General features: G+C 56.3%; 1 protein-coding gene across 5 annotated transcripts in view; it reads left to right on the top strand.

Moving 5' to 3' along the window:
• LOC140424668 (alanine aminotransferase 2-like) overlaps positions 1-14168 on the top strand; it is a 195852-nt gene that overhangs the window by 95907 nt on the left and 85777 nt on the right. The gene's annotated exons all lie outside the window — the stretch shown is intronic.

Below are 14168 nucleotides of genomic sequence, written 5' to 3'. Positions count from 1 at the left end.
ATTAGATTCCAGTCTGTAACTCACTCCCGGGTATCTGTTATTCTCTATATAAACCACCCCAAACCCCTCGATTAGATTCCAGTCTGTAACTCACTCCCGGGTATCTGTTATTCTATATATAAACCACCCCGAACCCCTCGATTAGATTCCAGTCTGTAACTCACTCCCGGGTATCTGTTATTCTATATATAAACCACCCCGAACACCTCGATTAGATTCCAGTCTGTAAATCACTCCCGGGTATCTGTTATTCTATATATAAACCACCCAGAACCCCTCAATTAGATTCCAGTCTGTAACTCACTCCCGGGTATCTGTTATTCAATATATAGTACGAAGTCTTACAACACCAGGTTAAAGTCAAACAGGTTTGTTTCGATGTCACTAGCTTTTGGAGCGCTGTCGGAGCTAGTGACATCGAAACAAACCTGTTGGACTTTAACCTGATGTTGTCCGACTTTGCACTGTGCTCACCCCAGTCCAACCCCGGCACCTCCACATTCAATATATAAACCACCCCGAACCCCGCGATTAGATTCCAGTCTCTAACTCACTCCCGGGTATCTGTTATTCTATATATAAACCACCCGAGCCCCTCGATTAGATTCCAGTCTGTAACTCACTCCCGGGTATCTGTTATTCTATATATAAACCACACCGAACCCCGCGATTAGATTCCAGTCTGTAACTCACTCCCGGGTATCTGTTATTCTGTGTATAAACCACTCCGAACCCCTCGATTAGATTCCAGTCTGCAACTCACTCCCGTGTATCTGTTATTCAGTATATAAACCATCCCGAACCCCTCGATTAGATTCCAGTCTGTAACTCACTCCCGGATATCTGTTATTCTATATATAAACCACCCTGAACCCCTCGATTAGATTCCAGTCCGTCTCTCACTCCCGGGTATCTGTTATTCTATATATAAACCACCCCGAACCCCTCGGTTAGATTCCAATCTGTAACTCACTCCCGGGTATCTGTTATTCTATATATAAACCATCCTGAACCCCTCGATTAGATTCCAGTCCGTCTCTCACTCCCGGGTATCTGTTATTCTATATATAAACCACCCCGAACCCCTCGGTTAGATTCCAATCTGTAACTCACTCCCGGGTATCTGTTATTCTATATATAAACCATCCCGAAACCCTCGATTAGATTCCAGTCTGTAACTCACTCCCGGGTATCTGTTATTCTATATATAAACAACCCCGAACCCCTCAATTAGATTCCAGTCTGTAACTCACTCCCGGGTATCTGTTATTCTCTCTATAACCCACCCTGAACCCCTCAATTAGATTCCAGTCTGTCACTCACTCCCGGAAATCTGTTGTTCAATATATAAACCACCCGGAACCCCTCGATTAGATCCCAGTCTGTAACTCACTCCCAGGTATCTGTTTTTCTATATATAAACCACCCCGAACCCCTCGATTAGATTCCAGTCTGTAACTCACTCCCGGGTATCTGTTATTCTATATATAAACCACCCCGAACCCCTCGATTAGATTCCAGTCTGTAACTCACTCCCGGGTATCTGTTATTCTATATATAAACCACCCGGAACTCCTCGATTAGATTTCAGTCTGTAACTCACTCCCGGTATCTGTTATTCTATATATAGTACGAAGTCTTACAACATCAGGTTAAAGTCAAACAGGTTTGTTTCGATGTCACTAGCTTTTGGAGCGCTGTCGGAGCTAGTGACATCGAAACAAACCTGTTTGACTTTAACCTGATGTTGTCCGACTTTGCACTGTGCTTACCCCAGTCCAACCCCGGCATCTCCACATTCAATATATAAACCACCCCGAACCCCGCGATTAGATTCCAGTCTGTAACTCACTCCCGGGTATCTGTTATTCTATATATAAACCATCCCGAACCCCTCGATTAGATTCCAGTCTGTTACTCACTCCCGAGTACCTGTTATTCGGTATATAATCCACCCTGAACCCCGCGATTAGATTCCAGTCTGTAACTCACTCCCGGGTATCTGTTATTCTATATATAAACCACCCGAACCCCTCGATTAGATTCCAGTCTGTAACTCACTCCCGGGTATCTGTTATTCTATATATAAACCACCCTGAACCCCTCGATTAGATTCCAGTCTGTAACTCACTCCCGGGTATCTATTATTCTATATATAAACCAGCCCGAACCCCTCGATTAGATTCCAGTCTGTAACTCACTCCCGTGTATCTGTTATTCTATATATAAACCACCCTGAACCCCTCGATTAGATTCCAGTCTGTAACTCACTCCCGGGTATCTATTATTCTATATATAAACCAGCCCGAACCCCTCGATTAGATTCCAGTCTGTAACTCACTCCCAGGTATCTGTTATTCTATATATAAACCACCCCAAACCCCTCGATTAGATTCCAGTCTGTAACTCACTCCCGGGTATCTGTTATTCTATATATAATCCATCCCGAACCCCTCGATTAGATTCCAGTCTGTAAATCACTCTCGGGTATCTGTTATTCTATATATAAACCACCCCGAAACCCTCGATTAGATTGCAGTCTGTAACTCTCTCCCGGGTCTCTGTTATTCTATGTATAAACCACCCTGAACCCCTCGATTAGATTCCAGTCTGTAACTCACTCCCGGGTATCTGTTATTCTATATATAAACCACCCCGAACCCCTCGATTAGATTCCCGTCTGTAACTCTCTCCCGGGTCTCTGTTAGTCTATATATAAACCACCCTGAACCCCTCGATTAGATTCCAGTCTGTAACTCACTCCCGGGTATCTATTATTCTATATATAAACCACCCTGAACCCCTCGATTAGATTCCAGTCTGTAACTCACTCCAATGTATCTGTTATTCAATATATAAACCACCCTGAACCCCTCGATTAGATTCCTGTAACTCACTCCCGGGTATCTGTTATTCTATATATAAACCACCCCGAACCCCTCGATTAGATTCCAGTCTGTAACTTGGTGAAGTACACTTGATGCTCCGACTCGAGCTCGCAGCTCCTTGCTGGATAATAAATTAGGCTGTAGAGATGTGTTCTGCGAGTTTTCACAACCTCTTCATCATTCCTTCCTGTTTTTCCCTAAATAGCTTTGTGTTTCTGGCTTGTTCGTGTGTCTGTGTCAGGATTAACTCTGCCGTGAGCATGTAGAATGTGGCTGGGATTGACAGGTGTTTGGGCTGACTGTGTGAGGCAGGTCTGGATGCTGCTAAACAGCCAGAATCACATTGTACATCAGAACAGAGGAGTTATTGTTTACGTATTGGCAACAAGTCAATGCGGTCGGCCAACAGAGACATTTAAAGCAGGGAGGGACTGTAGTCTGTCGCTCTGGATCCACACCCTCTCTCACTGAGGTACCCTCAATAATGACGCTTAGAGATTAAACTGTAAAGAAGGCTTTATTAGACTAATAACTATACTACAGCTAGACACGAGAGCTGACTGCGATACAGACCATGAGGCAGGCCTTTATGTATGGCTCCCAGATGGGCGGAGCCAGAGGCGGAGTCCCCAGGGTTGCAAGCCTCGTCTTAAAGGGGACATCACCTTACATGATGATAAGGCAGTAACCGTTCATCACACTCACCGACCCCCCACCGCCTCTCTCACCGACCCCCCACCCCCTCTCTCACCCCCACCCCTCCATCACCCCCCACCCCCTCTCTCCCCCCACCCCCTCTCTCACCCCCCACTCCCTCTCTCACCCCCACCCCCCTCTTCCACCCCCCACCCCCTTTTCCACCCCTCACCCCCTCTCTCACCCCCCCTCTCTCACCCCCACCCTCCCTCACCCCCCCACACCCTCTCTCACCCCCCCTCTCTCACCCCGACCCCCCCTCACCCCCCACCCCCCTCTCACCCCCCACCTCCTCTTCCACCCCCACCCCCTCTTCCACCCCTCACCCCCTCTCTCACCCCCCACCCCCCTCACCCCCCACCCCCTCTCTCACCCCCACCCCCTCTCTCACCCCCACCCCCTCAATCACCCCCCACCCTCTCTCACCCCCCACCCCCTCTCACACCCCCCACCCCCTCTCTCACCCCCATCCCCTCTCTCACCCCCACCCCCGCTCTCACCCCCCACCCCCTCTCTCACCCCCCACCCACTCTCTCACCCCCACCCCCTCTCTCACCCCACCCCTCCATCACCCCCCACCCCGTCTCTCACCCCCACCCCCTCTCTCACCCCCCCACCCCCTCTCTCACCCCCACCCCCCCTCACCCCCCCACCCCCTCTCTCACCCCACCCCCTCTATCACCCCCCCTCCCCCTCTCTCACCCCACCCCCTCTCTCACCCCCCACCCCCCTCTCACCCCCCACCCCCTCTTCCACCGCCCACCCCCTTTTCCACCCCTCACCCCCTCTCTCACCCCCCCTCTCTCACCCCCACCCCCCTCATCCCCACGCCCCCTCTCACCCCCCACCCCCTCTCTCACCCCCCTCTCTCACCCCCACCCACCCTCACCCCCCACCCCCTTTTCCACCCATCACCCCCTCTCTCACCCCCCTCTCTCCCCCCCCACCCCCTCTCTCACCCCCCCACCCCCTCTCTCACCCCCCACCCCCCCCTCCACCACCCCCCACCCCCTCTCTCCCCCCCACCCCCTCTCTCGCCCCCCCACCCCCTCTCTCACCCCCCACCCCCCTCTCACCCCCCACCACCTCTTCCACCCCCACCCCCTCTTCCACCCATCACCCCCTCTCTCACCCCCACTCCCCCTCACCCCCCACCCCCCTCTCCCATCCCCCACCCCCTCTCTCACCCCTAACCCCTCTCTCACCCCCACCCCCCCTCACCCCCACCCCCTCTCTCACCCCCACCACCCCTCACCCCCACCCCCTCTCTCACCCCCCACCCCCTCTCTCACCCCCCACCCCCCCTCTCACCCCCACCCCCTCTCCCATCCCCCACCCCCTCTCTCACCCCCACCCCCTCTCTCACCCCCACCCCCCCTCACCCCCACCCCCTCTCTCACCCCCACCCCCCTCGCCCCCACCCCCTCTCTCACCCCCAACCCCCCTCACCCCCACCCCCTCTCTCACCCCCACCCCCTCTCTCACCCCCACCCCCCCTCACCCCCACCCCCTCTCTCACCCCCACCCCCCCTCACCCCCACCCCCTCTCTCACCCCCATCCCCTCTCACCCCCAACCCCTCTCTCACCCCCACCCCCCTCACCCCCACCCCCTCTCTCACCCCCACCCCCCCTCACCCCCCACCCCCTCTCTCACCCCCACCCCCTCTCTCACCCCCACCCCTCCTCACCTCCACCCCCTCTCTCACCCCCACCCCCCTCACCCCCACCCCCTCTCTCACCCCCACCCCCCCTCACCCCCCACCCCCTCTCTCACCCCCACCCCCCTCACCCCACCCCCTCTCTCACCCCCACCACCCCTCACCCCCACCCCCTCTCTCACCCCCACCCCCCTCTCACCCCAACCCCCTCTCACCCCCACCCCCTCTCTCACCCCCACCCCCTCTCTCACCCCCCCTCTCTCACCCCACCCCCTCCATCACCCCCCACCCCCTCTCTCCCCCCCACCCCCTCTCTCCCCCACCCCCTCTCTCACCCCCCACCCCCTCTCACCCCCCACCCCCTCTTCCACCGCCCACCCCCTTTTCCACCCCTCACCCCCTCTCTCACCCCCCCTCTATCACCCCCCCTCCCCCTCTCTCACCCCACCCCCTCCATCAACCCCCACCCCCTCTCTCCCCCCCACCCCCTCTCTCACCCCCCACCCCCCTCTCACCCCCCACCCCCTCTTCCACCGCCCACCCCCTTTTCCACCCCTCACCCCCTCTCTCACCCCCCCCTCTCTCACCCCCACCCCCCCTCATCCCCACGCCCCCTCTCACCCCCCACCCCCTCTCTCACCCCCCTCTCTCACCCCCACCCACCCTCACCCCCCACCCCCTTTTCCACCCCTCACCCCCTCTCTCACCCCCCCTCTCTCACCCCCACCCCCTCCATCACCCCCCACCCCCTCTCTCCCCCCCACCCCCTCTCTCACCCCCCCACCCCCTCTCTCACCCCCCCACCCCCCCCTCCACCACCCCCCACCCCCTCTCTCCCCCCCACCCCCTCTCTCGCCCCCCCCACCCCCTCTCTCACCCCCCACCCCCCTCTCACCCCCCACCACCTCTTCCACCCCCACCCCCTCTTCCACCCATCACCCCCTCTCTCACCCCCACTCCCCCTCACCCCCCACCCCCTCTCCCATCCCCCACCCCCTCTCTCACCCCTAACCCCTTTCTCACCCCCACCCCCCCTCACCCCCACCCCCTCTCTCACCCCCACCACCCCTCACCCCCACCCCCTCTCTCACCCCCCACCCCCTCTCTCACCCCCCACCCCCCCTCTCACCCCCACCCCCTCTCCCATCCCCCACACCCTCTCTCACCCCCACCCCCCTCTCTCACCCCCACCCCCCCTCACCCCCACCCCCTCTCTCACCCCCACCCCCTCGCCCCCACCCCCTCTCTTACCCCCAACCCCCCTCACCCCCACCCCCTCTCTCACCCCCACCACCTCTCTCACCCCCACCCCCCTCACCCCCACCCCCTCTCTCACCCCCACCCCCCCTCACCCCCACCCCCTCTCTCACCCCCACCCCCCCTCACCCCCACCCCCTCTCTCACCCCCATCCCCTCTCACCCCCAACCCCTCTCTCACCCCCACCCCCCTCACCCCCACCCCCTCTCTCACCCCCACCCCCCCTCACCCCCCACCCCCTCTCTCACCCCCACCCCCTCTCTCACCCCCACCCCTCCTCACCTCCACCCCCTCTCTCACCCCCACCCCCCTCACCCCCACCCCCTCTCTCACCCCCACCCCCCCTCACCCCCCACCCCCTCTCTCACCCCCACCCCCCTCACCCCACCCCCTCTCTCACCCCCACCACCCCTCACCCCCACCCCCTCTCTCACCCCCACCCCCCTCACCCCCCACCCCCTCTCTCACCCCAACCCCCTCTCACCCCCTCTCACCCCCACCCCCCTCTCTCACCCCCACCCCCTCTCTCACCCCCCCTCTCTCACCCCACCCCCTCCATCACCCCCCACCCCCTCTCTCCCCCCACCCCCTCTCTCCCCCACCCCCTCTCTCACCCCCCACCCCCCTCTCACCCCCCACCCCCTCTTCCACCGCCCACCCCCTTTTCCACCCCTCACCCCCTCTCTCACCCCCCCTCTCTCACCCCCACCCCCCTCTCTCACCCCCACCCCCCCTCACCCCCCACCCCCTTTTCCACCCCTCACCCCCTCTCTCACCCCCCACTCTCACCCCCACCCCATCCATCACCCCCCCACCCCTTCTCTCCCCCCCACCCCCTCTCTCACCCCCCCCACCCCCTCTCTCACCCCCACCCCCTCTCTCCCCCCACCCCCTCTCTCACCCCCCCACCCCCTCTCTCACCCCCCACCCCCCCTCCATCACCCCCCACCCCCTCTCTCCCCCCCACCCCCTCTCACCCCCAACCCCCCTCTCACCCCCCACCACCTCTTCCACCCCCACCCCGTCTTCCACCCCTCACCCCCTCTCTCACCCCCACCCCCCCTCACCCCCCACCCCCTCTCCCATCCCCCACCCCCTCTCTCACCCCTAACCCCCCCCCTCACCCCCACCCCCTCTGTCACCCCCACCCCCTCTGTCACCCCCACCCCCCTCACCCCCACCCCCTCTCTCACCTCCCCACCCCCCCTCACCCCCACCCGCTCTCTCACCCCCACCCCCCCTCACTCCCCACCCCCTCTCTCACCCCCACCCGCTCTCTCACCCCCACCCCCCCTCACCCCCACCCCCTCTCTCACCCCCACCCCCTCTCCCATCCCCCACCCCCTCTCACCATTTGAAATCGATACTGAGGTGCTCAAAGGGACAGGAGGCCTTTACCAGGTGTGCTGTGTCTGGCCGATAGAAGTGCGGTTTGCACTCCGCGCAGACCTGGCAGTCCCTGGTCACGGTCCTGACCCCCGCGATGGAGTCGGGCAGGTTGCGAGCCTCGACCAATTGAAAAAATCGGGTGACCCCCGGGTGACAGAGGTCATTGTGGAGGGCCTGGAGTCGGTCTACTTGTGCGCTGGCACATGTACCGCGGGAGAGGGCATCTGGGGCCCATTGAGCTTCCCAGGTCGATACAAGGTTCATAATTGTAGGTGGAGAGCTCGATCCTCCACCTCAATATCTTATCGTTCTTGATCTTACCCCGCTGTGTATTGTTAAACACCGTTGGTCGGTGAGGAGAGTGAATCTCCTGCCGGCCAGGTAATGCCTCCAATGTCTCACAGCTTCTACGGTGGCCTGGGCTTCCTTTTCGCCGGAGGAGTGTCGAATTTCAGAGACCTGGAGAGTGCGGGGGAAGAAAGCCACGGGCCTGCCCGCTGGTTGAGGGTAGCGGCCAGAGCAAAGTCCGACGCATCGCTCTCCACCTGGAACGGGATGGACTCATCCACAGCATGCACCGCGGCCTTGGCAATATCTACCTTGATGCGATTGAAAGCCAGTCGGGCCTCAGCCGTCAGGGGAAAAATGGCAGATTTAATGAGTGGGCGGGCATTGTCCGCATAATTGGGGACCCACGGGCATAATAGGAGAAGAACCCCAGGCGTCTCTTCAGGGCCTTAGGGCAGTGGGGGAGGGGAAGTTCCAGGAATGGGCGCATGCGGTCGGGGTCGGGTCCTAGGACCCCGTTTTCCACCACGTAGCCAAGGGTGGCTAGGCGGGTTGTGCGGTAAACGCATTTCTCCTTATTATATGCGAGGTTAAGGAGCTTAGCAGTGTGGAGGAAATGTCAGAGGTTTGCGTCATGGTCCTGCTGGTCATGGCCGCAGATGGTGACATTATCCAGATACGGGAACGTGGCCCGCAGCCCGTACTGGTCAACCATTCGGTCCATCACTCATTGGAAGACCGAGACCCCATTGGTGACGCTGAAGAGGACCCTGAGGATGTGGTAGAGGCGGCCATCTGCCTCGAAGGCAGTGTATTGGCGATCCTCCGGGCGGAATGGGAGCTGGTGGTAGGCGGACATCAAGTCAACAGTGGAGAAGACTCGGTACTGTGCAATCTGATTGACCATGTCAGATATGCGTGGGAGGGGGTACGCATTGAGCTGCGTGTACCGGTTGATGGTCTGACTGTTGTCGATGACCATCCGGTGCTTCTCCCCAGTCTTGACGACCACCACTTGGGCTCTCCAGGGGCTGGTACTAGCCTCAATGATCCCCTCTCGTAGGAGTCACTGGACCTCTGACCTGATAAAGGCCTTGTCCCGGGCACTGTATCGCCTGCTCCTAGCGGCGATGGGCTTACAGTTCGGGGTGAAGTTAGCGAAGAGCGAGGGTGGGGCGACCTTAAGGGTCGCGAGGCTACAGACAGTGAGGGGGGGCAGGGGTCCACTGAAGTTCAAGGTAAGGCTTCGGAGGTGGCACTGAAAATCAAGACCCAGTAGGGCAGCAATGCAGAGATGAGGGAGGACGTAGAGCTTGAAATTAGCGTACTGACAGGGTTGCGACACAGTACCCCCGGATCTCCATGGAATGTGATCCGGAAGCCAGGGAGGTTTTCTGGGTCGCGGGTAGGATTGGGAGGGAGCAGCCCTTACCGTATCTGGGTGGATGAAGCTGCCAGTGCCCCCGGAGTCGAAGAGGCAGGTCGCCTCGTGCCTGTTGATCCGGACGGCCATCATGGATTTAGTGAGATGATGAGGTCGAGAGTGATGGAGGCGAGCTTCAGAAGGTGGGTGGGCTAGTCGAGAGTAGCGGAGGCCAGCGTACAACTGGGTGAGCAGGAGTTCCGGGAGGCGGCGGGGTGATTCCAAGATGGCGGTCCCCACGGGTCGCACGTGGCGGATGACGTGATAGGTGGGGGTTCTCGTTTAGCTTATTAAAGCCACAGTTTCGTTCCACAACTCGTCTTTGTTATAATTGATGGCACGTCAGTTTAATTAGCTAAACGAGACCCTGCTGGCAACTGATCCCGAACTGGGTCGGAGCCAGAGGTCGGCAACCTTCATACAGAGCCTGAGGGGAGGAGCCACAGGCGGAGCCAGCAGAGAAAACAAATAACTTATATACAGTAACAGCGGTTACCACATGGTGGAGGTAGATACTGCTGCGGTTTGATGGTGGAGGTAGATTGTGCTGCAATAACTGATAATTGTAAAGTTAGTTTCATTGATGTTAATACGGTTAATCCCGACAAATGTTGGGATCTGGTCCAGGATCCTAACAAATGTTGGGATCTGATCCGGGATCCTAACAAATGTTGGGATCTGATCCGGGATCCTAACAAATGTTGGGATCTGGTCCGGGATCCTAACAAATGTTGGGATCTGATCCGGGATCCTAACAAATGTTGGGATCTGATCCGGGATCCTAACAAATGTTGGGATCTGGTCCAGGATCCTAACAAATGTTGGGATCTGATCCGGGATCCTAACAAATGTTGGGATCTGGTCCAGGATCCTAACAAATGTTGGGATCTGATCCGGGATCCTAACAAATGTTGGGATCTGATCCGGGATCCTAACAAATGTTGGGATCTGATCCGGGATCCTAACAAATGTTGGGATCTGATCCGGGATCCTAACAAATGTTGGGATCTGATCCGGGATCCTAACAAATGTTGGGATCTGATCCGGGATCCTAACAAATTTTGGGATCTGATCCGGGATCCTAACAACACGGAAGCACTGCTACTTTCTTTGAATCAGAATGTCTGAATAAAGTTGAAGATTGAAACTCTTGCTTCACTTGTTGGAAGGCTTCATTTTGTGCATCTCCCAGTTCCATTTTTGCAGTTCCTTCAACAGCAATGTAACGGAGCTAGCAGCACTGATAGGTGAGGGTGGAACCGTCCCTATTAGTTCACCATTCCCAGGCAAGGACAGCTCTGACGCGTTCTGAGGGGCTGCTGTTGTTGTAATGGCTCTCACTCTGTCTCCCATTGGCTGCAGGCATTGAGCACCACCCAAACCACTTCATTCACCGGAAAGCTGCACTTTCTTCAGGCCCACTCCTGATCTGCCAAATGTTCGCCCATAGTGGGCCCTATACTCAGGAGCTGATCTAAATAAACAAAAGCTCTGTGTTGCCCTTGCAGTGAGCTCCCCCGAGTCTGCTGGAAGATGGCACAAGCTGACAAAACTCTAAAGGCAACATGTCTATTACAGAGAGCATAGGACATACAGTGCAGAAGGAGGCCATTCAGCCCATCGAGTCTGCACCGACCCACTTAAACCCTCACTTCCACCCTATCCCCGTAACCCAATAACCCCTCCTAACCTTTTTGGTCACTAAGGGCAATTTATCATGGCCAATCCACCTAACCTGCACATCTTTGGACTGTGGGAGGAAACCGGAGCACCCGGAGGAAACCCACGCACACACGGGGAGGATGTGCAGACTCCGCACAGACAGTGACCCAAGCCGGAATCGAACCCGGGACCCTGGAGCTGTGAAGCAACAGTGCTAACCACTTGTGCTGCCCGTCTTGATACAGTCCTTTATGGGTTTGTACGGCAGCACAAGCTCTTGACTCCTCATCTCGTTGATAGGCATGACTCATGAAAAGGAAATGAAAATCGCTTATTGTCACAAGTACGCTTCAAATGAAGTTACTGTGAAAAGCCCCTCGTCGCCACATTCCGGCGAGGATGTTACGGGAATCGAACCGTGCTGCTGGCCTGCCTTGGTCTGCTTTCAAAGCCAGCGATTTAGCCCAGTGTGCTAAACCAGCCTAACTCATGTCCAGCTTTGTCAGGTATTGTACTGGATTGGATTGGATTTGTTTATTGTCACGTGTACCGAGGTTCAGTGAAAAGTATTTTTCTGCGAGCAGCTCAACAGATCATTAAGTACATGGGAAGAAAAGGGAATAAAAGAAAATACATAATAGGGCAACACAAGGTACACAATGTAACTACATAAGCACTGGCATCGGGTGAAGCATACAGGGTGTAGTGTTAATGAGGTCAATCCATAAGAGGGTCATTTAGGAGTCTAGTAACAGTGGGGAAGAAGCTGTTTTTGAGTCTGTTCGTGCGTGTTCTCAGACTTCTGTACTCCTGCCCGATGGAAGAAGTTGGAAGAGTGAGTAAGCCGGGTGGGAGGGGTCTTTGATTATGCTGCCCGCTTTCCCCAGGCAGCGGGAGGTGTAGATGGAGTCAATGGCTGGCAGGCAGGTTCGTGTGATGGACTGGGCGGTGTTCACGACTCTCTGAAGTTTCTTGCGGTCCTGGGCCGAGCAGTTGCCATACCAGGCTGTGATGCAGCCCGATAGGATGCTTTCTATGGTGCATCTGTAAAAGTTGGCAAGAGTCAATGTGGACATGCCGAATTTCCTTAGTTTCCTGAGGAAGTATAGGCGCTGTTGTGCTTTCTTGGTGGTAGCGTCGACGTGGGTGGACCAGGACGGATTTCTGGAGATGTGCACCCCTAGGAATTTGAAACTGCTAACCATCTCCACCTCGGCCCCGTTGATGCTGACAGGGGTGTGTACAGTACTTTGCTTCCTGATGTCAATTACCAGCTCTTTAGTTTTGCTGGCATTGAGGGAGAGATTGATTTTTGCACTGAGTGCTGAATTTGGTGCTTTTTGAGTGCTATAGTAAGAGTTTGGTGACCGAGGGAGTATAAGGCTTCATTTTTATCTAAAGTTTAGTCTTTCTTTTATTGAGTTAATTAACTTAAAAGTTGCTGTTTGGTTTAGAAGAAGGTGAATTTTCAATCAGCTTTAAACAAGCTTCTACTTGTAGGCACTTGCAGCTGGAGCTTGTTAATTAGTTAATTGGATTAGGCCAGTTTTCAGAGGCTAGATTCACAGTATAAAAGTGATCCCCTACAGTGCAGACTTTGTTTGCACTGAGTGCTGAATTTGGTGCATTTTGAGTGCTATAGTAAGAGTTTGGTGACCGAGGGAGTGCTGAATTTGGTGCATTTTGAGTGCTATAGTAAGAGTTTGGTGACCGAGGGAGTGCTGAATTTGGTGCATTTTGAGTGCTATAGTAAGAGTTTGGTGACCGAGGGAGTTAGGTGAGGAGGGAGTAAGGTTCTCCTTTCATTTTGTTTCCGACATTTCCGCAAAGAGTGAAAAGAGAGCCAGGAGTTTACAGAAAGTGTAGCTGACTGGGAGCAGAGTCGGAGGGCGGAGATCTAGTTAGTCCACAGGGCAGCTATATTCTGTCAGGTAAGAGGGGATGGAGGCTAGGCCAGTTGCATGCTCCTCCTGTAGGATGTGGGTGGTGAGGGATACCACCGGTGTCCCCGCTGACTATACCTGCGGGAAGTGCACCCAATTTCAGCTCCTCAAAGACTGTGTTAGGGAACTGGAGCTGAAGCTGGATGAACTTCGGATAATCCGGGAGGCAGAGGGGGTGATTGAGAAGAGTTACAAGGAGGTAACCACACCCAAGGTACAGGACAAGAATAGCTAAGTTACAGTCAGGGGGAAAAAAACAAACAGGCAGACAGTGCAGGGATCCCTCGTGGCCGTTCCCCTTCAAAACAAGTATACCGTTTTGGATGCTGTTGGGGGGGATGACCTACCGAGGGAAGGCCCTAGCGGCCAGGTCTGTGGCACTGAGTCTGGCTCTGGGGCTCAGAAGGGAAGGGTGGAGAATAGCAAAGCAATAGTCGTAGGAGATTCAATGGTTAGGGGAATAGATAGGAGATTCTGTGGTCGCGAGCAAGACTCCCGGAAGGTATGTTGCCTCCCGGGCGCCAGGGCCAGGGATGTCTCGGATCGTGTCTTCAGGATCCTTAAGGTGGAGGGGGAGCAGCCAGAAGTCGTGGTGCACATTGGTACCAACGACATAGGTAGGAAAAGGGGTGTGGAGGTAATAAATGAGTTTAGGGAGTTAGGCTGGAAGTTAAAAGCCAGGACAGACAGAGTTGTCATCTCTAGTTTGTTGCCGGTGCCACGTGATAGCGAGGCTAGGAATAGGGAGAGAGTGCAGTTGAACACGTGGCTGCAGGAATGGTGTAGGAGGGAGAGCTTCAGGTATTTGGATAATTGGAGCGCATTCTGGGGAAGGTGGGACCTGTACAAGCAGGACGGGTTGCATCTGAACCAGAGGGGCACCAATATCCTGGGAGGGAGGTTTTCTAGTACTCTTCGGGAGGGTTTAAACTAATTTGGCAGGGGAATGGGAACCGGATTTG

The sequence above is a fragment of the Scyliorhinus torazame genome, chromosome 6 (genome assembly GCF_047496885.1).
Source record: "Scyliorhinus torazame isolate Kashiwa2021f chromosome 6, sScyTor2.1, whole genome shotgun sequence".
NCBI classification, from domain to species: Eukaryota; Metazoa; Chordata; class Chondrichthyes; order Carcharhiniformes; family Scyliorhinidae; genus Scyliorhinus; species Scyliorhinus torazame.
The sequence above is the reverse complement of the archived record's forward strand: the minus strand, read 5'-3'. Positions and strand labels throughout refer to the sequence as shown.